The sequence below is a fragment of the Spermophilus citellus genome (assembly GCF_964194105.1).
Source record: "Spermophilus citellus genome assembly, chromosome: 11".
In the NCBI taxonomy this organism is placed as follows: domain Eukaryota; kingdom Metazoa; phylum Chordata; class Mammalia; order Rodentia; family Sciuridae; genus Spermophilus; species Spermophilus citellus.
The window spans coordinates 66,388,232-66,413,744 of record NC_138192.1 but is presented as its reverse complement, the minus strand read 5'-3'; positions in this window follow the sequence as shown (position 1 = coordinate 66,413,744).

Genomic DNA, 25,513 nt, shown 5'->3' with positions numbered 1-25,513 from the left:
AATGTAAGGCATAAACCCAAAACAGTCTGAGATCTTTTCAGAACAAATGAAATAAAATACAGTAACTTGGAGTGTGTACAAATATCCTGAATACAAGATATCGAGACAACACGAACATGAATAAGAAATAGTTTCCCAAAGGATGATTAGTACATGTCACAAGTCATTGTTGAAATGTACAGAGCTATTAAAGAGGCAAATATTTTATTCTCTGTAATTTAATAGTCCCTACAGCAGTATAGTGCCATGCCTTGGAGAAAGAAGTTTAAGAATTCAATCCAGTTAAATATGAAAACAGAAGAATTTGGAGTTTCTTTCTGTTATTGTTGCTTTTAAGATACAAGAGACCAGAACAGCCTTAGCTGATATTGGAGAAGAGCAATAGAAAGTTAGAAAATATTATCATTCTCCACCCTTGAAGTAATTGCTCATTGGCTGTTATTGATATTTTCTGCCAAATGCTCTTGCTACAATCTTTTCTGGTCACTGTGATCTTTGCTCAAATAGGCACATGGTTAAAAGTCATTCTTTGCCACCTCTTCAGCAGATATCCTGTTTGATCTTCAAAAACAAAACCCAGATGTCACTTCCCAGAATCAATCAGATTTCACAATTTTAGAAATGAAGTACGTGGAAGCAAAGGATCATTTGCTCACCCTGAGCAGAATAAAATACTTGCATCCAAAATCTGGTAAACAATTGCATGAGTCATAGTAATGAAGAAAAATGATGATTCTATTTCCTTCTAAGAGTTATGATGTTATTTTAAAACAACTATAAACTTCTGCTTTTTTTTTTTTGGTTTGTGCATTTCTCTTTAATTGGTCTTATTAAATATGTGACTTTATGAATAAGAACATGGAGTCTGGAGAGAGTCAAACTTGGGTTTAGATCTTCACTAGCTTTGTGACTTGGGCAAGCTACTAAATGTCTCTAAGGCCAAGGGAACTAATAACATTGAGAGACTGTTGTGAAAATTTGGGTATTGCACAGAACATATCCTACAATTGGCACTTAGCAGGAATTATGTATAAAATATAGTAGCTGCAGTTGCTAGAAGTGTATCAGCAGCATTAGTCATCACAGGTGTCAAGGATACATAATAATATCATTAAATTTTAGACTTATGTTTAATGTTTAAGTAGGACATTGACAAGATTGGAATTCTCCACATCAACTGTTAACATACAGCACTAATCCCAAGAAGTTAGTCGTAGCTGTAAGAAAACATGATTATTATGACTATGCTATTCAGTGTAGCTCAGGAGTGAATTTGATGTCCAGATCTCCTGTGCATATAATTGAAAAATATGTATCAGTATGAATACAAACACTAACTCGTTAAGTGGCTATTAGACTTAACTAGGTCCATTACATAGATGCCATTTTAATTAGATCCTGTCTTCATCTTCAAGTAAGCATGATAATGTTGTTGTTCTGATTCCAGCAACTGCATAAAAGAAAGAGAGAAAAACTGAGGTGTCAACAGCAGTTTTTATCTGACACCAATAATCGTCGTCTTTTGCTTCTAAACTTTTTCACAGGGCCTAGGTTATAAAACATGGAAAGCATTGAAGATTCTTTATAATTTTAGAAAATTTTTGCAGTGTAACACAAAGTCTGTCTTTACAGGAAATTAATCATTCCATATGCATCTCATTTGAAGATGAAATGTGACAGAACTGAGCCCTATTTATTATTTTAAAATCCAACAATAGATCAGATCTTATATAGGACAGTGAGAAGATGACCGTTTGTAGGGAATAATATTTAACCATACAATTTTTATATTATACTCAGACCGCTACTTAAGTTGAATCTATTTGAAGACCTATTTCAGTTTTTGATATACTAATTTTAAAAATATACTTATTTTGACACAAATGGAAGACAGATTTAAGTGATTGATTTATCCACCTATATAAAATAATAATGAACCAGAGATGAGCATTTTTATATATCTCTTTCAAAGCCTGTCTCCTTCTGTCCTCTTTGAGTTTGTGCATCTAACTGTGTACACAAAGAATGACTGGATTTCTGGATGGCTAGTTTTTCTTATTTTGAATCCCTTAACATGTCATGCAAATGAGCTCATAATTCATCAATCTGCAGATTTGTACAATACTAAAGTGACCAAAATAATTGATTTACAGTTAATCTGAACTCATTTGCCATCTGAGATTAATATCAATTCAGTACCACTCTAACCTTTCTAATACTAAATTTACCCTTTTCTTTGAATTTGACCCTGATTTGTATTTTCATGATTTGACTGTGCACAATTAATTCTAACTGACCTGTTGAGTTCAAAATTACAAATTAATATAACTTTTGTAGGATTTATCTCTTTTGGTAAGTGTATCTTTAAATATTAGCATCTTTTTGGGGGTATGACTTTTTTATTTGTTCTAATTAGTTGTACATGATAGTAGAATGTATTTTGACATATTATACATACATGGCTTTGGGAAAGTGACTTTTAATAGAGAAAAAAGATCACATTGGATGGTGCAATACCTAGAAAATTTCTCAAAGTTCTTCTTGGTGGTTGGATGTGTCAAAGATAGATGTTGTAGAGATAGGAAAAATGGAGAACAAGTGATAACCCATAAATGATAATTTACTATCAAATATTATTATGCATTGAAAAAGCAAGTCATTGGGACTACATTCAGAATATAATCTTATTTGGTTTAAAGAGTATAAATTGGAGCTGATTTTATCAATGTCAGCAATGTGTAGATAAAATAATATTGACGTAAAGGATATTATTAAACTTGCCAGGCATAGTGGTGCATGCCTGCAGTACCTGCAACTCAGGAGGCTGATTCGGGAGGATCTCAAGTTCAAGGCCAGACTCCGCAACTTAATGGACCCTGTTTCAACATAAAAAAATAAAAAGGACTGGTGTTGAGGCCCCATCTCCCGAAATCATGGAGAGTGCACCCTGAAGAACCCAAAGGTGGAGTTCCTGTGTACTAGCTGAAGCCAAGGAGGCTGGAATGCTAAATATGGTAGAACAGTAATAACTCCTTATGCTAGGCTAATTCTTGTGGGGCACGATGACCCTGGTTAAGGAGAAAAATAAAGCCTCACCTGTACTAACTGCTACCCACTTAGGTGTATGTTTCCTAGATATGTTTCATAGAATTTTGTGAGAACATATCTATTTTGACACTGGGGGAAATGTTTTCTTAGTACTAGCAAACAAGTTAGTTGTTTTCAATGTTATGCCATAGTTCAGATTCAACTTCACACTGCCCTATAAAAGATGTATTGTGCAAAAACAAAGCAGTCTGCAGCTTTGTGGGCTCCCAGCTTCCCCCAATTAACAATTTGTCAATTTTAAGACTCAAGTCTTCATGCACAATTGCGGGACCCAAAGCTTAGCAGTTCACTTGCAGCAGACTGGGAGCTCAGTTGTAACAGCCTTGGTTCAATCCTCAGTGCTAACAATAACAGTAATAATAAACAACTTTACCTAAGTTATTATATAGTAGTTAAGTTAATATTGATATGATTCAACTGTTCTGTAAGTTTAGAAGGCATTGAACTAATGAAAGAGAATGCTAACTTCTGATGTAATAGTGATGGAGGAAGTTGGGATTCTTTGAATGAAGTTCAAGGTGAGAGAAAAATTGTGGGTTAACATGGAAGAGAATGAAACCAAGAGAACAGAAACAGATTAAGGTTGGACAGAAAGGCAGCTGCTGTGGCTGCTACCACTTCTGCAACAGAAGAGGAATAAAGATGAAGGAAAGATAGAGCTTAAAGTAAAGCTACAAAAATAGAGGATGGATGGCATTTATTCTCCTAGAATTAAGCTCTATACTATCCACACAGAGTTGGACTTCAGATTTGATGAGCATGGGGATGTAAGGAAGTAGAAATGACATCTAAACCTGCTTTGATGAATACCAAATGGCTACTCAGGAACTAAAACTTTGCTATACAGTATTAGGTCCAGCTGAATTGGAAATAGTAAATGTGGAACTTATGATCGAATGAATATTTACATGCAAGATATTAGAATAAATTCTGTTATTTTTAATATAATCAAAAAGGTTTAAAATGTTATGGTTCTTGTAACACAATAAGGTGGGGATATCTTAGCATGTGGGGTTTTATTTAAGAAAAACTAAACCTAAATTAATTAAAACTAAACTTACATATTTATTTTGGGAATGTAAAAAAAATTCAAAAGGAAATTACATTTTATGCAAATATTTTAAATTCTTTTAAACTGTGTTTATCAAGGAGCCATTCAGTTTAGTATAATTACTACCTCTCTTTATCTTTCTTTTTTTCAAAGCTACTCAAATATCTCTCTAAACTTATCCTGCATTTCTTTTTATTTTCCTGACCACTTCTCCCAGGTGGTTTCTTTTATAAAGTAAATCAATATGGTTATACTATGTTTGATTCTTGGCCTTTCTCTATTTATTATCTCAGGCTTGATGGATGCCTGAACCACAAATGGTTTTCCACACTACAAGTGGGGTTTGGATGAGTAGGAAATTTCTTTGACTATTGATATTACTATTTTTATTATATCAAAATATCAGAAAATAACATTTGTAATCAACTTATTGTCTTATTATCTCCAAATTCCCCTTTATGTCTGCTCTCAAAAAATTCTTTCGGGTCCTTTAAACAATTCTGCTTTGTCAACTGGCATGACATTAGGCTTTACCAGTAGCAGATGTTGGAGAGACAATGCAGAATGAAAGGGATTTGCCTCCTAGCTCTTGGGCGCTTGCTTGGTCAGCTTTTGAGGTGTGAGTGGCTCCTCTAGCATCAGTTTCTGCATGGAATGTGATTTTCTCTAGCACCAGGTTCTCATAGTGCATTGCAGCCAGTAGCGCCCGGTGGCCAGCAGCTCTCCAGGCCCCTCCTTAGGCAGTTTTGTGTTGAGAACCCCAAATGAGACACCTCCTTTGAACAACTTCCCTTGGTGCCCAGGAGCACACATCCCAGCACTTTCCAGTGGCACCACAGCAACTTCACTGTTCAGTGACCCACAATTGTTTCTCCAATAAGACCTGCATCCCAGTTTTGGGTGCTGTATCTCAGCTTTAAGAGTAGTGGCTGCTTCAGATATCTGCTGTTTCTATAGCTTTTAGAGTTCCTTTTTCTTCTTATAAGCTAATGGTCTGTTTCTTTAATCCCCTTATAGTTACTTACATTCAAATTACCATATGATTTCTCCCTCCAGATTGGACTCAGACTGGTAAAATAATAAGAAAGATAAACCAGAATTGGTTCATAAGAAGTTGTAATTTCCAAATAGCCAATTACTTTTATGTGTAAGCACGAGGTTTCACATAGGAAATGACTCAAACACATCTGACCAATTCTCTAACTAAATCATTTAGAGAGAGGACAGAATGTATTTTATAACTGGATAGTTTCATTTTCTGGATCTGACCAATTTTTTAATACCAGTAAATAAATTCAAAAAATCCTATCTTGCATGAAAGACTATGTTGCTGCATTTCTACACATAGGCCCACCACTGCCACTGCTACTCTGTGTTCAAAACACGCAGTATTTATAAGGGGAAAATAAAAGTATAGGATACTGAACTCTCAAAACACGATTAACAGAAAGGGAACCAGGTGTGGTGGCTCATGCCTGTAATCCCAGCAGCTCAGGAGGCTGATGCAGGAGGATCACAAGTTCAAAGCCAGCCTCAGCAAAAGTGAGTCACTAAACAACTCAGTGAGACCCTGTCTCTAAATAAAATACAAAATATGGCTGGGGATGTGGCTCAGTGGTTGAGTGCTCCTGAGTTCAATCCCCAGTACCCTTTAAAAGAATAAAAAGAAAAAAATAAAAGAAAAACAGAAAGGGAATCAACATGTGTTGAATGTACTTTAAGTGCCAAACACTACCCTTAGTATCATACACAAATTAGTACTTAAGGATTCTTTTTTTTTTTTTGTATCAATGTATATCAGTGTTCCCCCTTAGGATCCCAAAGCAAGCAAGGATCTCTTCTCTTTATAAAGAATCACAATATAGTATTCTGGTTTAGCACAGAAATCTCTTAGGGAGTGCTGACTTGGACAAGACTGACAATTGATGTATAATAGAAGTACTTCAAATCTTATGACCTAGTCACAAATGTAACTAAGAAAACAAAACAAATAAAAAACAGGAAGAATTTTCTTTTTTAAAGAAATCACAGAACCTATGTTTGTAAATGAGATTACTTTCCCCTACCTTGGGAGGTTATACTGAACTTCCTGAAAAGGTCCTGGGGTATCTTCAATTGTAAGACCTTCAGAGAAAGCTATGATGAATAGATGAATATATAGAGGCAGATAGAGAGAGAGAGATGCATAGACAGCTAGATAGATAGATAGGATACAGAGATAGATGGAGAGCTAGATACAGATGTGGACATTGATCATTAGAGATTAGATGAGTTAGATTCTAACTTTGATCCTAGACATTAATAACAGTTGATCACCATTTCATCCACTGGGCTTAGCTTTATGAAATGACTTGTCAGTTTTCAAAAATGACATTAATCCAGAAAAGTAACTATTTCCAAGAGTATTGAGGGGGAAAGTGTATATTGTAATTTCTATACCATTTCACAGGAAACATTGAGAATATTTTGAGTAATGACCAACAGCAGTGTTACAGAAAGGATAATGCTTCTTTAAAAGTCAATCACTAGCATAAATTGAAAATTGCTATATAATATGTCACTTCTTTTATCTATCATAAACTGAAAACATAATGTTCTTATTACTCTCCAATATAACCTCTCTGTTCTTATCAAGTTAGTTTATAGTTTACCCCTATGCAGAAACAAGTTTTGCCAATCAAATCCTTGCAGTGTTCACAGTAAAGTCTTATTATTCCAAGAATCCAGTTCTGATTAACCCCTACATTAATATTCCCTTATTTATTTGGGCTTCCCTCACACATCATGTATTTAATCTGTACATAGTGGCAAACAGAGAGAAAAGTAACCTTAGAGTTGTTCTCTTTATCATTTTCTGTATTTTTGCTATATATGTCAGCTCATTTCATCTATTTAGCATTTCAATATTAATCTATTTCACATATTCATTCTCCAGGGGGTTGATTCATCATTTATGCATTACACAAGAAATAGACATGGTCTGACAGAGAAGTCATAGATGAAGAAGGGAATCTGAATGTAGGTGGCATTTTAGGCAGTGACCTAGAAAACCATCTTGAAGAGTGGAAGGATGAGCTGTACTAGACAAAAACAACAACATAGGCTGAATCCCAAATGAGGAAAATTTGGTCTCTCCGAGGAACTGAGAAAAGGCCAGTGTGGTTGAAGTGGGATGAGTAGGAAGAATGACCTGCAGAAAGGTTGGAAAGGCAGGCTGGGCCAGGTCATGCTGGGCCAGGTCATGCCAGGCCCCGTTGGCCACTGTCTGGAGATGCATTTCAGTCCAAGGGTAATCAGAAACCTCTAGAGATTTTCACTGGGGTTTGAATTGATTTATTCACCAAGAGACTTTGATGAATTGGTTGGAAGGGACAAAGTTAAAGCAGTTAGATGACACTAGGCAAGTCTATTGATGGGAATTAGGATGATAGAAATGGAATAGACTGGAAAGGGGCATACTGTGAGAGATTCCTTGGTATACAGGACTTGAGGGAATCAAAGAAAAAGAGGAGTCAAAGATGAATTTTCTAAAAGAATGACTTTCCTATGTATTTTAGTGAACTTAGCATGCAGTTAATTTGTCTTGGTTTTAGAAAAGCTCTCATGAATGCATTTCTCTATTAAGATGAGACCTTCTTATGGCTCTGTGGGAATGAATCAAGGAACTAAACTGTTTTGCATAAAGCAGGATCTGCTAGAAAAGAGGGGAGAAAATAGTGATGAAGAAAGGGGGCATCCCAGAAGCCAGGCAGGAGGCTGCAGCCCAAGTAGAAGAGATGACTAGTGGAAATCCCACCGGCATTGTCCCCAAACACCAGCAAATCTGCTACTTGCTTACTTGAGTTGTTGTTATTTGGCATTAGTAGTCAGGGCTGTCTGGCAGGGCAATCTGGAAATGATGAAGAGAGAGCACAAACACGCAAGGAAAAGTGATACAGAGAATTCTGAATAACAAATGTTGAACACATTTTACTGTGACTGGCACAGAGGAAATAGTCAATAAATATTAATTTCCTTTTCAGATTTGAGGTGTGAGATGTAATCTCTGACCTTAGGCATGCACAAATTGGTTGCAAGTTCAGTAATTATGGGCATGAAACTATTGAAAAACAAAGATGAGCATACAGTAGCATGGTATAAAAATTGCAGTTATAGAGTTCAGAGAAGTAAGGGATTAATTGAGAAAAGCTCAGGATTATTTGAGAAAACTTCTGAATTAGAATGGATAAGGAATTTAAATAGCATCATATATATTAGATGTTCAATCCACATTTATTTGAAATAATTTAAAGATGGAGAAGGGTAGAGAAGTGTGTTCTAAATGAGGAAGACAGAAGAAGAAAGACTAACATATTTTACACGTCTATTGGAATGCCATAATGTGTCTGGATTTGATGGAATGCCATACTGTGTCTGGGTTTGCCATACTGTCTGGACAATATGATGTCATTCTAGTTTCTTGAGCAAGGAAATGACATGTTGTAGGAAAAGAAAATGACATGTTTCTTGTTCTTCTAGTTTCTTGAGCAGGGAAATGACATGTTTTGGAAAAGATGACCTACAAGGAGTTAACAGGCTAAATCATAGATTGAAGAGAAAAAAAAAATTGGAAGGGAAAAGATTAAGGAGCTGGATGCAGTCATTCTGGCTGAGGTAACGAAAATCTGGACTTGGTCATTGGCAGTGGAAATGGAAGGAATGAGTGGTTCTGGATGATGTTAAAATAAAATCACGAGCTGGGGAAAATATGGCTGGCATGAAATTGATGGCAACATATAAAATAAATACAAAAGTACAGCACAGTGGGTGATAGAAACAAATACAAGTAATTTCTTTGCATTACCTTATTTTTGCCCTAAATATGACTCATAGTTCTGCTTGATCGTCATCTGGTGCTACGTGTAATCATATTCCTGGCACATGGAATCACTACTGCATTGTACCCACGGACTTGCTCATAGGCTTCAGCTGTTTCCAGTCTACCCATACTCATCACTGAGCTAATGGTGTATACAATTCTCCTGTCCTGAGGAAAAAGTTTAAACTGAGTCAGAATCTCTTTTAGTTGTGAATAAAACAAACCCTTTGGCTTCCCAGAAACTCTGGTTCCCTAAAGGAGTGTCTCATTGAATCTTGGGTACTTCCTATGTTCCTTTTCACTCTAACAATGGAGACAAACTAGTTGTATGACCAGGTGCTATCTTGGTCTCTGCTGTGGATTGAATTTTGTCCCTATTGAAGTCCTAAATCCCACTGTGATGGTATTAGAGATGGAGCCTTAGAGGGGTAATTGGGTTTAGATGAGGTCATGAGGGCGGGGCCCTTGTAAGAGTGCTTCTCCAAGTCACCTGTCATATCAGAATAAACCAGGAAGGTGGCTAATCCAACTATGCTGGTACCCTGATCTGAGACTTCCAACATTCAGCATTATCTATAGTATTTTTGTTATGGCAACCTCAGTTGACTAATAGATTTTCAAGAGCTAAGTGAGGAGTTTGGGGGTTACCATTCTAGAAAGGTCAGGAAATGTATCTGAGAAGGTAGATCATTTCTGCGCTTCTCATTCTGTGGCCACTTCCAATCTGCCTTAAGTTGTGTCCTGAGATAACACATTATAAAATTTTAAGGGTCTTCTAGAGTGGGGATGGGGACAGAAGGGTGGGGGAGCTCAGTGTTAGAACAGTTGTCTAGCATTTGTAAGGATCTTTTATTTTTTTTTAATAAAGATATAGGTATAGTTTAATCCCTAGTACCATGAGGGTGGAAGGATTTTTCTAGACTAGGGATCAAATATATAGTAGTTTACAAGCAACTAATTTAAACTTTCCTAATAGCTATATTTTTAAAAGTTGACATAAATAGGAAAATCAAATTAACAAAGTGTTTTTAACTCAGTATAGTAAAAATGTGATCATATAGGCATGTTATCAATTTAAGAATTAAGAAAATATTTTAAATTTTATTTTTCCAGGTCTTCAAAACTTGGTGTGTATTTTATACTTACAGCACATCTCAAATTGGACATGCCAGGTTTTAAGTGTTCAATAGATTCATGTGGCTAATGACCATGATAGTTCTAGACATTTTTTTTAAAAATAAAGATATAGGTACAGTTCAATTTAAACATGAAGTTCCAATCACATTCTTTTGCTCTTAATTCTTCAAAGTCTCATCTTTTGGGTTGTGCACATTGTTATAGTTGATGACACTACGTTATGACACTGTAGTTCTGTTAGAATTTGAATGTTCCAAGATTCATATGTTGGAATCTAAAACCCAAAATAACAGTATTGAGAGGCAGGGTCAGGCACAGTGGCACATGCCTATAATTCCAGCAGCTTAGCAGGCCAAGGCAGAAGTATTGTGAGTTCAAAGCCAGTCTCAGCAAAAGTGAGGTGCATTGAGACCCTATATCTAATAAAATACAAAATTGGGCTGGGGATGTGGCTCAGTGGTGGAGTCCTCCTGGGTTCAATCCCTGGTACCCCCATGTCCCCAGCACCCCAGAAAGAGGCAGGGCCTTCAGGAAGCAATGAAGTCATGAGAGGTTTGCACCCTAAGAAGGGCATGAGGGAGTGAATTCAGTGCCTTTTGCCCTCTGTCTTCTACATGTGGGGGTTCAAAAATAAGATCTTCACTATACACCAAATACTGGTGCTTTGATCTTGGACTATACAGCTTCCATAACTGTGAGAAAATTTCTATTGTGAATAGTTTACCCAGTCTTAGATCTCTTGTTATAGCAAGACAGACTCAGACAGGGTCTCTTACCAGATTCCCTCTTCTGGGCCAAGGTACCAATGCCCCAAGTCTGTGAATATGCTTGCTGACAGCTAACAGCTGCCTCTTCATGGGTACTGTCCTAGGTTTGGAGGAATGCCTCCCCTAAGATATATCTTTTCCGGGAGGGTCTAAAGCCAAAGCGGTGACTGGAGGGGACACAGGTCTACACCTTTCACTCCGTTAGAGGCTACTCTGAAAGGACATTCCTGTTCCTGGGTCCATGTAGGGATGGATGAGACTTTTCATATTGTACTGAAGTCCAGCATTTCCCTCTGACTACCTACCCTCCTCACTTCCTTACAGGTTTACCTCCTGAAAGCAATCTTCCTCCTTCAAAACAAACAAACCCTGTTGCATCTGTCTATCTTAGAGACTGTTTGCAGAGATCCTCACTTAAGAGGAAAAGTAAAGTAATCTCTCTTTTATCAAAGCAGAACTATTAGCAGTGTTTGGGGGTAAATGTTGAATAGCAGGAGCTAGTTTTTAATTCATTTTTATGTCTTACATTTACACTTTTTTCACATGTGGGCAAGGCCAGAGCTCTCTCTGACATGCCCTCTCTTCTTTTCTATTTATTTTCATTATCATTCTTTTCTAGCACCACCTCTTTCCCAAAGGCTAAAGTGACAACTGAACAAAGGATATGGTCAAAACTGAGATTCAGCAACAACATTGGGTTGATATGTAAGTAAATTATTCTGAAACAGAAAAAGATATTAATTAGTGGTATGGAAGCCCTTGCATTTATTGCTGCTAACAGAGTGCTGCCTTTCCTTTCCTCTTCCTGGCTCCTGGGTGCATATTTGCATGGGTGGTGATGCTGAGCAAATCTGCAGTTGACAGTGTATCTAGCAGTTAACATTAGCATCTGCATCATCCAATGCAGTCTTCCCTTATACTTCTTTTTTCTTCTCCAGGGAAGCTCCACCTTTCTAGCCTTTATATTTATATTCCCATGCTAGGTGGGTCTCTGCCTCCCCGAAACACTACATTCACTACAAGGCCTCTAAAGACCTTAAGTTGGTAGCCTGATCCAGCCTTTTAAACATTAAGGAAAAGGGAAGATCAAGATCTATTTTGTCTTAAAACAAGCTTCTCTGACACAAACAAATTGGCCAGGACTGGTAGCAGTCACTGCATAGGATAACAAAATAATGTCCAAGAGAACTGTGTGGTCCACAGAGTCCACCATCTCCTGCTTTTCCTTTCTCTTGACTTTCTTTCTCCATCCCTCACAACTCCCTCCTCTGTGATGCTTCCATCAGTTTAAGTCTAGAGGAGAAGGAAGCATTAAAGGAAGAACTTGCTGCATTAGAGTTTGTGCCAATGGGAGGAACAGCCCAATATTTCGCAGCCAGAGAGTCCAGATGTCCACATAGGCTAAAACACTTTGTCTTCTTCAGGTGAGCAGAGCACAGCCCCTACAGAAATTAAAGTTTTACTAAAGTTGTCCACCAAGAGCATGGTAAATTGCTAGTCAAAAGAGTTCCACAATTTTGGTACAAAAACACCAGAAAGATTTTTCTAGACTTCTACCATCTATAGAATTTAATCAAATGATTGCTCTTATAATTAATTATAATACTCATACTACTCTAATTTTTTTTAAAAAGTACAAGTTGCTAGAAAAATCATCACAGTAGAACACAGTAATGATTAGATTATATATTCATTGAAATTTCACTAATTAAAATGTCATATGAAGGAGACATGGAGTTCAACTAATTCTCACTTTACTAATCTATAAAAGAGATACTTCTCATAAATAGCTGGTAATCTTTCCTCAGTTCTCAGGGGAAAATAACTGAATAGTTGCAGTGATGTCTCCTATTACTAATTCTCCACATTATAATAAAAACCCTGCAATGCATCTTGAAAGGCACCCTGATGCAGTAGCACAGGGATTAGATGACCATTGTTAGATAACAATGGTTAATATCTGGTTGCTTCACAAACACGAGCTTGACCCTTTACTGGCCATACCTGGAAGTATTGCCCTTCAGTGTTACCCAGCATGGGCCCTCACAGGGCGGAAGGAGAGCTCCATGTCCTCTACACCTTTTTTCCTTTCTTCATTTATTCATGCAACAATATTTATTGAAGGGCTGGGGTTGTGGCTCAGCTATAGAGTGCTCACCTAGCATGTGCAAGGCCCTGGGTTCGATCCTCAGCACCACATATAAATAAATAAAATAAAGGTATTGTATCCAAGTACAACTCAAAATTTTTATTGAATACCTATTTTATGCATTAGAGTTTGTGCCAATTGGAGAAAAAGCCCAATTCCTCAGCAGCCCAAGGGTCCAGATGGCCACATAGGCTTTCTGGAACTCAGAGGCCCCCATACAAGCATTGTTCAAAAGCCCTTGGAATATATGATCAAAACAAAAATACTTGACCTTATGGAGTCATATGAGGACAAAGAGGCAATAAGCAAGAAATAATGTTAATACATTTTAAATGTCTTAGAGGGCTGGGGATATAGCTCAGTGGTATGCTGTCTTAATATGTTCTCTTAATATGCAAGAGCCCCTGAGTTCAATATATAGTAACACACACACAATGTTAAAGGATTCTGGAAAGTGGTAAGTTCTGTGGGGAAAAAAAAGAGTAAGAAAAGGTAGTAAGTAAGACGTTTAGTTTTCAATAGGTAATTGGGCCTTAAGGAGGAGATGACATTTGAGCAAGGACTTGAACCTATTTTAGTTATGTCCTTGTTACTTTCTTATCCATAAACTTTTTTTTCCCATTTCTCTCTCCATGTTTTCTGATGTCTTCTACCAGACACATAGAAAGTTATTTATATGAAGGTTTAAATTGCATAGACCTCAAGTCAGGCCAGATGAATTTTTTTTCTCATGATAGTAAAGACTTTCCTCTTGAAAACCTAAAAGACTGGACTTACTCAGGGTAACAGGAAGTAGAAATCTGTATGATGTGACATAGGATGTGCTATAGAATGTCCTATCTCTACTTCTGGTCTCTTTACTACTTTAAGTCTACTTCCAGAAATAGTTACACAACCTTCCTATTGGCCAGCCTTGATATCTGAATCCATCACAATCAAGACCATCATAACTTTTAATTAAATCATGGTATTTTAGTGCAATTCTTTTAAAATTCAGACTAGCTATGGGAATAAGAGTTAAGAAAAAAATTGCAAGTTCATGAAGGATAAGGGCTGTGGCTGAGGCATGGGCTGGCAGGTAGGCGGATAGAGGGTCTCAGGTTACACTAGTGGACCAGGGACCACAATGGAGGACAGAAGTGAGGTGTGCAGAGTGAAACAAGGCAAGGATTGGAAGATCCGATACTTGGCCTGATATATTTTGCACAATGAACACACAGGAATATTTTTTACTTCCACAATAAACTATGTTCCCATACAGTTTCCTTAATCAAAAGGCCCTTAGATCTAATTTGATTAGCTCACTGGGAGACCACTTTTTGACTTCTGATGAAATAACATACCAAGGTATGGTGGGATGGAGTGTTCTGCTTCATCTGAAAGGAGTATTGAATCACTAAAATTGTTTGGCATGAAGGGAATAAAAAGGAAATATCTGCATTATCAGGATTTATTATTGTTGCTCATAAATTTGCTATAGACAATGCTCTTCCCTTCTTATCTGTTTCCTGGGTAATCAATACACACCAAACCCCACTTGGTACCTATGGCTCTGGGGTACATATTTCCAGTTTCTATGTTAAATACACCTACATAAACATGTCTTTATCCCCTTCCACAAAAATGGAATATCATGTACATCAAGCAATAGGTTTTAGATGTTTTATTATGCCAGCACCTTTAGACCTGCATCATTCATTTTCATGTTACATAATTTATTTTTCAAATGTCACCAAGAGGGACTTTCAAATATTTTCATTTCTAAATATTATAAATCAAGTTTCAACAAGTATTTTTGTATTTTCATCTTTGTACACTTATCTAGTGTTATCTTTAGAATGCATTCCTAGAGGCAGAACTGTAATACCAAAGATTCTAAATGGTTTGATATTTACTCTGAAATTGTGCTCCAGGGTGTTCTTCACCTTTCTTCTACCACCAGTTGATTATGAGAGTGCCACTTATCCTGTAGCCTTGCCAACACAGGATTGTCTCATCTGTTTAATCTCTGCAACAAATGAAAAGTATCCATTTGAGTATTTTATTTTCATTTCTTTGATTTGGTAACATTTACCATTTTATTTTTAATTTGGTTGAATGTGTGCATTTTCCTGAATAAAAACCCAGCTTTTTTCCTTTACTCATTTTTTTTCTATTGTGCTAGGCAGCAAATGTTTCAAAAGGAGTAGAGAGAAGGAAGAGGAAAGTCTGTGTCTGAGGGACCCAGGAGATTAGAAAGATACACATACACACACACACACACACACACACACACACACACACAGCCACAATATCCCAGCAGGTACCTGTTCAGGGACCTAGGCTGTACTAGACTGAATGTGAGAGAAACTGGAGTGGAGTAGACTGTACCTTAGGAAATTCAAGTTGTAAGGGAAAATAGAAGCCTAACTTGTTTCTTTGTGTCAGGAGGCTCACCAGACCAGCTCAACTGGGTGAATACATTCAGGGACTAATTTTGGAAGGCTGTGTTCCTAGGCAGCAGTGAATTGAGGATCAGCCCTCACTGCCCCATGACTGGATTTCTTGGGGGGACTTCTGAAAATCAGACCTGCAGAAGAGATCAGCTACTGTCCAGCCCTAGTTGCAAGTCAATGTAGTCTCTCCAAAGAAGAACCCACCCAATAAATCCCCTAAGGCCTGATTAGACTTCTGAGCAAACCTGATAGAACTCTCTCACAAAATTCTTCACTCCTTGGGAATGCAGTGAACTGGTCCAAATGGACAAATGTCAACTGATAGTATGTCTTAATCCATCCCACCTCATACTGGTGAGAAGGGAAGCTGAGTCTTATATCAAACAGCTGCAATCTTAGGATGCTCCAACTGGTATCTCAGAGAGCAACACAAAAGCAGAATGGGGTTAAAATTCCCACCCCTTGCTCTATCAGTTCATATCTCATGAAAGAATTGGAAAGAAAGACTATTAGACATAGACGATGACTACCCATTCTGGTCAAATATTTTGACCACCTCATGTGGAAGTTTTCTTCAGTCTTCACTAAGATACTGGGCTTTTAAAATTTAATTTTAAAAAAATTCAGCCATTTTATTTATTTATTATTATTTTTATTCCGTGTGTGTGTGTGTGTGTGTGTGTGTGTGTATGAAAGAGAGAGAAGAGAGAGAGAGAGAGAGAGAGAGAGAGAGAGAATGTAAATTCTGGCTGTGCTGATTGGTTCAAGAACAAATATACATACACTTATTTGTCTCTTTTTCTTTTTTATCATATTTAATATTTTTAAAATGCAATTTTTCCCTAGCATTGTTTTGTGAGGGTTTGGAATTCTTGGGTTATATATCTTGGTTTGATTTTATATTGTTTTCATTTGTTTATTTCTCTTGTTCTCTTTCTCTTTTCTGCTAATGGCCAAATTCTATTATTCTCCCTCCCAATACCTTACTTCTTCTATTTTTTCCCCTCCATCTGAATAAACATCACCTGCTACTTCTCTTTTGCATTCTCTCTGTTCACTTTATGAAGTTGTAAAGTCTTTTCTAACTTCTTAAGACATTTCCTTTCCCCCTAATTAACTGTATTTTTACCACTGTTCAAAACTAATTAGTTTAAATAACTCCTGCCCCCACCATTAATACTGATACAATCATTACTGCTGTGGATGATATAGTTGACACCTGCTGTTTGCTATAAAGCTAGAGCTAGTTCATGGTTATTGTTGACACTGTTGACAATTGCTGAATCCACCATTCTTCTTTATTGGTGGCAAATTAATTTTGAAGATGTCATAGTAGGATCTGGGTATTTACTTTAACATGGTTTGTTATCTGCAATAGTTTTTCCTATTTTTTTTGCCCCCATTCTTTGAAATTCTGGGATCCTTGAGGGACACTAAACATCACAGTTTAGATACTCTGCTACTGAACTAAACATTCTCTGACATTACTCTAACTCAAAGAAATGAGGAGACAAAGGCCTCAAATCATCAACAAGGACCCAAGATGAAACAACCAGAGCAGGAAGTCCCAGAACAAATAAGATAATTTTGCACAAAAGGACACATGCAAAAAAAAAGAGGTAGAGGAATCTACCTCATTTGATGCACAAGACCAAAATCTTTGAAAACAAGAGGAAACAGGTGAAGAAATATCCCCTCCCCAAAAAACTACAATACCCCAACAAAGGATCCCACTGACATTGAGATGGGTGAAAATCTAGAGAACAATAATAAAAAATATTATTAAAATGTTAAGTGAACTAAAAGAAGATCTAAGGAAGTAATTAAGAGACCAGTTACAGGAGATGATAATTTCCTTTAATAAAGCAGTAGATCAAAATAATAGTAAGTGACAGAGTTAAGTTTGTAACTCATACATGTCTTAGAATTTCTTGTCTACTGCTTCTCCTATGGTCCACATGGTATTGTGATTATTTTATTAAGGTTAAGTATAATTTATGTATAATAAAATGTACAGATCATAAGTGTAAAATGCAATAACTTTTGAAAAACGTATGTGCTTGTGTGTTCAACAACCTACTATGTTATAAAACATTTTCATCATCTGAGAGGTTCCTTCTGCTTCTTTGGATCTGAAATGCTCCCCACAGGCCCATGTGTTAAAGGCATGGTTCCCAGCCTATGGTACTATTAGGAGACAATGAAACTTTCAAGAAATGGGGTCTGATTGGAAGAAGTTTGGTCACTGGGGATAGGCACTTAAAGGGGATACTGAAGCTCTGGTCCCTCCTCTCTTTCTTTGTTCACTTCCCATCCATGTAGTTAACAGCTTTCTTTGTCACCCACTATCGCCATGATATACTGCTTCGACACAGGCACAAATCCACAGCCAATGAACCGTGGACTTAAACCTTAGATCTGTGGGCCAACATAAACCTTTCCTTTTCGTAGGTTGATCATCTTATGTATTTTGTTCTAGTAATTGAAAGATAACTAATAAACCTTCTCCCCATAGATAACCATTGTTCTGATTTATATCACCACAAATTACTTTGGCTTCTTAATAACTACTAATAAATCATACACACGTAAATTAAAAAAGAAGTAGAAATATTGAAAAGACATGAAACAAAACTCCTAGAAATGGAAGACACAATCAATCAAATTAAAAATTCACTTGAAGGCATCACTATAGATTAAGTTGTATAGAAAATAGAACCTCAGCCTTTGAAGACAGAACTTCAGGCATTGAAGACAGGCTATATGATCTTTAGTACAGAGAAGGCAGCAAAGGAAAAAGATTATAGAACATGACTAGAATATAAAAGAACTCTGGGACAACTTTAGAAGAACAAACCTAAGAATCATTGAGGTAGAAGAGAACATGTATATACAAACAAATGAAAAAAAAGAACATTTTTAATTAGATAGTTACAGAAAATTTCTCCATATCAGAAACAAGATAGACATCCACCTACAGGAGGCTTACATAAGACTCCAGATAGACCCAGTCATTTAAGAAGCTTGCCAAGACATATTATAATCAAAGTGCCTAACATAAAAATAAGGAAAGACTATTAAAAGCCTCAAGAGAGAAACATTATGTCACATTACAGTCAAACCAATAAGGCTCACTTCTGATTTTTCAGCTCAGACCCTAAAATAAGGAGGGCCTAAAATGATATATTACAAACCCTAAAAGAACACAACTGTCAGCCAAGGTCACTATGCACAGCAAAACTCAGTTTCAAACTTGAGGGGGAAATAAAAACTTTCCACAAGAAAAATCTAAAAGAATTAATGAGTACCAAGTCAGCACTACAAAGAATACTGAAAGATAAACTGCACATAAAGGAACTAAAGAACAATCCCCAAGTCCAACAAAGAAGTTTAATAGAAGATAATCTACTAAATGATAATCAGGACAAGATAAAAAATATAAAATAAAAACCCAAATGGCAGAAAACACAAACTCATATGCATACTAACATGGAATGTCAATGGTCTCAACCTCTTAATTAAAAGCACAGATTAACAGAATGGATCAAAAAACAAAACCCAACTATATGCTATTTACAAGAGACTCATCTTATAGGCAAAAATACCCACAGACAGAAGGTAAAGGATAGCAAAAAATATTCCAGGTATGGAGTCCAAGAAAACAAGCAGGAGTAGGTAGTCTCTTATCTGACAAAAGAGATTTCATGCAAAAATTAATCAAAAGAAACAAAGAAGGTCACTACATACTAATGGGAACAATCCGACAAGAAGATAGAACAGTAGTAAACATTTATGCCCCAAATATTAACTCACCCAATTACATGGAAAAAATACTTCATAACATTAAATCACACATAGATCCCCAACACAATAATACTGGGGGATTTCAATACAATCTTATCACCAATAAACAGGTCATCAAAACTTAAAATCAGAAAAGATATTTTTAACCTAAACAACACTATAAATCAAATGGACCTGATAGCCATCTATAGAATATTCCAACCCCAAACAGCTGAATTTACCTTTGTCTCAGATGAATATGGAAATTTTCCCAAAATAGACCATATTTCCTAGGCCACAAAGCAAATCTTAGCAAATACTACACACACCCCATACACACACACGCGCACGCGCACGCGCGTGCGCACACATAAAATCTTCATGTATTTATTATATCTGATAATTATGGAATGGAATGAAGCTTGAAATCAACAGCAAGAAAAATAATAGAAACTACATAAACACATGTAAATTTGAACAATGTTCTCTTAATTAAAGAATGGATCAAAGAAGAAATGAAAATAGAAATCCTGAAATTCTTAGAAATGAATGAGAACAAAGACACATCATACTGAAATCTCTGAGACTGTATGAAAGCATTTCTAAGAGGAAAGTTTATAGCATTAAGTGTCTACATTTAAAAGTTAGATCCCAAATAAAATAAGCTTGTGCTCCACCTCAAAGCCATAGAAAAAGAGGAACAAACTAACTCTCAAGCTAGTAGAATACAGGAAACAATATCAGAGCCAAAAATCAACGGAATTGAGAATTTAAAAAGTCAATACAGAGGATCAATGTAACAAAATTTAGTTCTTTGAAAAGATACATAAAATTGACAAATGCTTATCCAAACTCACCAAAAGGAAGATTGAGAAGAAAAATCAATAAGATCAGAGATGAAAAAGGAGATATCACCACAGAGTATTCTGAAATTCAGAAGATTATCAGAACATATTTTGAAAACTTATACTGCAATAAACTGAAAAATCTGAAACACATTGACAAATTTCTTGACACATATGACGTGCCCACATTGAATTGGGAAGATATAGATAACCTAAACAAACCAATAACAAGTAACAAAATTGAAACAGAATTAAAAGCCTTCCTGAAAAGAAAATCCAGGACCTGATGGATATTCAGCTGAATTCTACCAGACCATTAGAAAAGAACTAACACCCATCTTTCTCAAATTATTCCACAAAATTGAAAGGGAGGGAACAATCCCAAATACTTTTTTTTTGGGGGGGGGGTGTTACTGGGGATTGAACTCAGGGGCACTTGATCACTGAGCCACATCCCCAGCCCTATTTTGTATTTTATTTAGAAACAGAGTCTCACTGAGTTGCTTAGTGCCTCACTTTTTCTAAGTCTGGCTTTGAAATTGCAATCCTCCTGCTTCAGCCTCCCAAGCTGCTAGGATAAAAGTCATGTGTCACCATGCCTGGCTTCCAAATACTTTTTGTGAAGCTATTACCAAAATTAGACAACAAACGAATCAAGGAAAGAAAACTATAGACCACAATGCCTGGTGAACATAGATGCAAAAGTCCTTAATACAATATTAGCAAACTACACTTAAAAATCACATCAAAAAGATGACCAATTGGGATCCATTCCAGGAATGCAAGTTGGTTCAACATACACAAATGAATAATGTAATACATCACTTAAACATAATAAAGGACAAAAATTACATGATAATCTCAATAAATGCAGAAAAGGCCTTAGATAAAATTCAAAACCAATTCACGTGAAAAACACTGGAAAATTTAGGAATTGAAGAAACCTACCTCAGCATCATAAAAGGCCATTTATGACAAACACAAAGTCAACATAATACTTAGTGGAGAAAATCTAAAAGCATTGCCTCTAAATTCAGATAGAAAACAAGGTTGTCCACTCTATCTACTCTTATTCAATACAGTCCTGGAAACAGTGATTGAGAGTGATTGAGAAAGAAAAGGAAGTCAATGTAATTAGAAAAAGAAGTCAAATTATCTCTGTTTGCTAATGATATGATCCTTATCTAGAAGATCCAAAAACTCTACCAGAAGACTTTTAAAGGTTATAAATGAATTTAGCAAAGTAGCAGGATACATGATCAACACCCATAAATCAATAGCTTTCCTATACTCCAATAGTGATTCAGTCAATTAGGAAAACCAACCCATTCACAATAATCTCAAAAACAGAAATGAAATACATGGGTATTAATCAAGCCAAGGAGGTTAAAAAAAAAAAAAAGAGCTCTACAATGAAAATTGTAGAACACTGAAGACAGAAATTGAAGATGGAAAGACATCACATGTTCTTGGATAGGCACAATTAATATCGTCAAAATGCTCATAATATCAAAAGCAACATATAGATTCAAAATAACAGTGACAATCTTCACAGAATTAGAAAAAAAACAATTTTTAAATTCGTTTGGAAGAATAACAGACCCAGAATAGCCAAAGCAATACTAAACAAGACAAGCGAAATAGGAAGCATCACAATCCCTGATCTGAAATTATACTACAGAGCTATAGTGAAAAAAAAGGATAATCTTGGCATCACAAACAACATGAAGACTTAATGGAACAGAATGGAAGACACAGAGACAAATCCACATACCTATAGCTGTTTCATATCTAACAAAGGAGCCAAAAAATAATAATCTTGGAGAAAAGACAGCCTTTTTAACAAATGGTATTGAAAAACTTAGATAGCTGTTTTAAAAAATGAAATTAGACCCCTATCACTCACCTGCACAAAGGACATATAAAAAGGGATCAAAGACTTAGGAATTAGAACAGAAACTTTACAACTGCTAGAAGAAAACACAGGATCAACATTCTATCATTTAGGTGCTGGCACCAACTTTCTTAACAAGACCCCAAAGCATAAGAAAAAAAAAAAAAAACAATTAAGAATCAAAAAGTGGGAAGCTATTAAACTAAAAAGCTTCTACACAGCAAAGGAAATGATAGTGTAAAGAGACAGCCTACAGAATGCAACAAAATCTTGGCCAGCTACTCTTCTTCCAATATGGGATTAATATCCAGAACAAAGAACTCAAAAACAACACCTCCAAAAAAATTCAACAAATAAATGGGCTAAAGAACTAAACAGAAACTGCTCAAAAGAAGATACATAAAGGTTGTGGGGAGAAAGGTAAACTTGTACATTCATTGTTGCTAAGGCTGCAGACTAGTACAACCACTCTGGAAAGCAGACAGGGATTCCTCAAAAAAAAAAAAAAAATAGGGATGAAACCATGTGACCCTCATACCCCACTCCTTGGTATTTTCTCATAATATATAAAATTGGCATACTAGAGTAAGCAATACAGCCACATCAATGTTTATAGCAGCACAATTAAAAATTGCTAAATTATGGAATCAACCTAGATGCCTATCGTTAGATGAATACCACAATTTTAATCCATTCATGAAATTAATGGCATTTGCTGGCAAATGGATGGAAACAAAAAATATCATGATGAGTGAAATTAGCCAAACTCAGAGGTTGAATGTTTTCTTTTATATGTGGAAGCTAGAATAAAATAAAGGAAATGGGGAGGGAAGGATAAGATAACATAAAGAACGAATCAAACAGAAATTAATAGATGAATGGGAGGAACTCTAGTAGAGTAAAGGAAGAAGAATGGGAGAGAGGAGAGAGTATGGGAGGGAAAAGGAGCAGGGAAAGCGAGAGTCATGAACTAAAGTAGATTTCTATGCATGTATGAGTTTGTTGGGATGAACCCAACTACTCTGTAAAACTAGAAAACTCTAATAATAATGACAACAACAACAACTAAATTAAAGAAAACTTTTTTAAAAAGGATCAGAAAAGAAGCCAACCCCAAATTTCACCTATGGTACGAAACTACTTAGCAGTGGACATGAACTTGAACTTGTAGACTTGTTTTTTGAACTTCTGAAATTGCATTAAAAAATCATATGGCTTTTGTATTTTTGCCCAGGCATATATTCCCATCCTACAGTATGTCCTCAATACCTGATGGTGATTGTTAGACCAGGATGCAAGAAAAGACCACTGACATTATTTCGACTGGCGGGGCTGCCTTTCCCCACAAAAACCTTGGGAACAAGACAAAGCTGCAGCTTTCTTGCAGCCCAGCTTTATAGCCCAGAAAGTTACACAAAGTGGGGTTACAGATAACAAAACTCTGACAAGCATAACACTAATGCTAGTTTACATTTTTTGCTGGCCCCGACATCAGAATTTATGAAGATCATTAGAGCCTCAGAGAGGGTCCTTATCTGGTCAGGGATTTGTTTTAGAGAGGGCTGCTATCTGGTCAGAGAGCCAGGCATGGGTGGTGAGTTCAAGGCACGGGCAGGCATTCCAAGCTAGTTCAGAATTTGCAGTAATTTATAGTAATTTCACTTTTTGAAATATCACACATCTGAAAATACCTTTATTCTGTCCTCATATTTGACAGTATCTTGGCTAAGTAGATTTGATTAGCATTATCTTTTCATGGCTTTGTGGCAAGATGGCTCCCAATAGAGAAAAATCAGTTTGGGTTTATCAATGATAACATGGCAGTGCCTCCAATTCCTATTCTGTTCAGCACAATTCCTATTCTGTTCAGAAAAGGAATTTTCAGAGAATAGGAATTTTTAATTTTTAATTCCTATTCTTTCCTCCCATATTTTAAAGTCATTTTTTATGAGAGCATTATAATCATACATAGTATCTTGGTTCATTTTGACAAAATTATATATATATATATATATATATATATATATATATATATATATATATATGGAATTTGATTTCAATCTCTATTCTCCTGCCCTGTTTTCTTCTCTTCCTACCTCCCATTTTTCTTCTTCCTCTACACTACTGATCTTCCTTTCACTCTTTTATTTTTGATTGGCACTTTCTACGTATACATAAAGATGAAATTTCCTTTGGTGCATTTATATGTATATAACATGATTTTGTTAAATTCATTCCATATTTCTTATTCTTGACTGTCTGCATTAAGAGATGAGTTTTCCTGTCCTCGGCTTAACTTACTCCTTTTTACTTTCCAACTTATACTAGATGTACATTTATTTTAATACTTGTTAAAATCATTAATTTCTCTGACTATACAGATGTCTTGTGATTTGTCCTTAGTGAATTTTAAAAATTTAAAACCAGTGGGCAGTTTAATTTATTATGGCTACTCAGGCATTGCTTCTGAGCTAAGTAGTTTGACGGGACTGCATTTCTTTTTCTGTGTTCCAGTTGTCATGCTGCTCAATGGAGAATGTTAAGATGCTACTTTTGCATTAAATCAAGAACCTCCAAATATATCGTGACCAATAAACTCTTTTGGTTACAAACGGTATAAAATACAACCCAAATTTAAAAAGAAATTACTACAAAAACAGACTAGATCTGACTTCAGATGTGGCTGGAGACAGGAGCTCTCACAATGTTGTTCGCTTCTGGCTTCCTCATTTGCTCTCCCCTGAATGATAAATCCAGCATTTTTCCCCCCTCATTTTGATGAAATACATTATTAAGTTCCTTCTTACAAATGGATAATTGGGGAATTCACTTTTTGAAATATCACACATCTGAAAATACCTTTATTCTGTCCTCATATTTGACAGTATCTTGGCTAAGTAGATTTGATTAGCATTTTCTTTCAAAATGTTGAAAACATTTTTTCCCTTATTTTGCAGCATCTAATTGGCAATGGCGAGTTTGTTGTCAGTCTGAATTTTGCTTCTCTCTGGATTTTCTCTTTATAATTAATTCTGGAATTTCACAATTATGTGGCTAAGTGTGATTCTTTTCTCATATTTTGTGTTGGGCATTTTGTGGACCCGAAACATATTTTCTTCTTCAGTTTGAGGAAATTCTCTTGCATTCATTCCATAATAAACTTTCTCCCCCTCTTTTCTTGACTTTTATTCCTTAAATTTCTTCCGTTTATATATTCTATGCTTCTTATACTTTTCATCATATTGTCCATCTTTGTCTTTCTGTTCTGGAAGATTTGCCTAATTGTATTTCACAGAATCTATACTGACTTTAAAAAGTTTTCAGGAATCATATTTTCAGTCACACAATCTAGTGACTTTATATAGGCAAGAATAATAACTTTTTGAAAGGAGAATAATTAAAAATTTAAAATGTAAAAGAAGAAATTTTCAAAACTAAGGTGAATTTAAAGAACTAAGATGGGAAGAAAATTCACCAAAAACAAAA